Here is a 2,269-nt window from a genome sequence, read left to right on the forward strand (position 1 = left end):
TCGTAATTTATTATTTATAATTTAAATTTTAACATCATTTTATTAGTATTTTAGTATTAATGGATTGAATTTTAATTAAATTATATTATTCAACTGACTATATTTTCTCCCCATTACTTGAAAATGGACAAATGCTAGTGTGTGTGTACATATTAGGATTTTAGTACATTTAATCCGAGTTTAGTACACATAGATTTAAAAGTAAAAAATTCGGAAAATTCAAATATTTTCCGAACATAGCCGATCGTATAATACATTTGAAAGATTCACTAATCTAATCAATCGAATTTCAACGTAATTTTGTAATCTTGTTTTTTTACAGCAACTTTTAAGATTAGAGTTAGAAAGAGTTATGTAATGGTTCGTGTTTATATTGAAATAGAACACGTTAAAGTTAAAAAGAATTATATGAAGGTTCTTGTTAAAAAAAAAGATATTCAAAATTGTATATTTATAATTTTATTTATAACATCATTATAATTTTTTTAATGAAATATTATATGATAATATATTGTTATGAGTGTTTCTTTTAGTACCAAAAGGAGAGTACCAAACCAAAAAATATAACTAAAACTTGGGACTACAAATTATACTCATGTTGGCTTATTATATTATAGTATAGATTAGTATCAAGCCAAGAATCAAATCAAATTTTACTAAACACGCAAGGTACTTAGGTACAGACATCTGGATTTTGTAATTATGCGTCTTAATATCGTATTTATTTTGTGTACAAAATTGTATCTCTTGATCTTAATGTTAAAAAGACAATTTAAAAACGGGACATGAAAGAAGTGAATGATTATAATATTTCCGACTTAATATTGAAATTTCATAATAGTCAAGCCTTCACCTAAAAAAATCTCTCGCACGTTAACTAAATTGATTAAATTATATTATATTTGTAAGTTTTTTTTGTTGTAGTGATATTAACTATAATAATTTTGCTATATTTAAATAATAACAATTTTCTGTTATATTAATTTATTATAAATAAAATATATTATACTAATATGAAAACAAATAATGGACAATTTTGCTACATGCGATTTGTGATGAATATTCTTTTACATTTTTTTAATAAATTTTATTTTTCAGTATGTCTGCATATATATAATTTTCTTCAAGTATCTCCATCTCATGCTTTAGCTTCCCTGCCCCTGGCTGGGTCATTTTCACAATGCTCAATTGCTCATGTTACATATTATGTCTACAGAGATATCCATATACTTAGTTGACTTGTCTGTCAAGCACAATGGGAAATTGGGAGGTCCAAAGTTGATGACTGAAACTGGTATTCTATGTTGCTGAGATTAAAGATGAGGGTGCCTCCTGCTACAAATTTATAAACTTACAAACTTTATGCGTTCAACACATATATAATTTGAGTTCAATATTTTTTTAACATATTTTGTTGAACATCGATTAAAATTGTGTTGGAGAAGTACATAAACTAATTTTTGAATGTAAGAACTAAGTTAATCGTATTATTTAACTAATATATATGTTTCTAAACCCCACTCAAACCCGATGTTGAACCCCGGTTACAAATGTGTTGAATGCGCAATTTATTTATATATTATTTTTAAAAATTGTGATGTTTTTTCAAAAATTTTCAACATGAATACATTCTATAACTAAAGATTAACACGATGGGAGAATAAAAAAAAGTTTGTAAGTTTGTAACTTAAAAAAAATTTTATTTGATCCTATACCGATTAAAGATTCACTAACAAGTATATATGCTTTTCTTAGAGACCAGAATAAAACAACATTATAATTACAGTAGAAACTCTATAAATTAATAATGTCGGGATCGGAGAAATTTATTAATTTAGAGAGTTATTAATTTATCGATAAATTAATAATAATTATTAATTTAAAGAATTTTTAACCCATTATAATGTACATACCCCTTAGAATCAACAAACTTTGGGATTCAACGTAATTAGTAACCTTGGGAAATCAACAATGACTTTCGAAATTGTACTGTATAATTAATGTAGACAAGATGAATGAATGTGTTCAATGTATTCTGAAACAAGTTTGGTACATATAAATTACATGAACTTGTTAAAGTATCATTGAGGACAATACAAATGATGACGGCGAAAATGATACGGTGTCTTTGGAGCCTGTTACGCGAAAGGAAGCTCTTATGGCGTCGAATACTCTTCACAACTTTATGATACAATACAAAAATACAACATCTGAGTTATTTATTGGATGCAATAAGAAATGTTAGATATGAGCACCAAATAGACTTGAA

The sequence above is a fragment of the Daucus carota genome, chromosome 1 (genome assembly GCF_001625215.2).
Source record: "Daucus carota subsp. sativus chromosome 1, DH1 v3.0, whole genome shotgun sequence".
In the NCBI taxonomy this organism is placed as follows: domain Eukaryota; kingdom Viridiplantae; phylum Streptophyta; class Magnoliopsida; order Apiales; family Apiaceae; genus Daucus; species Daucus carota.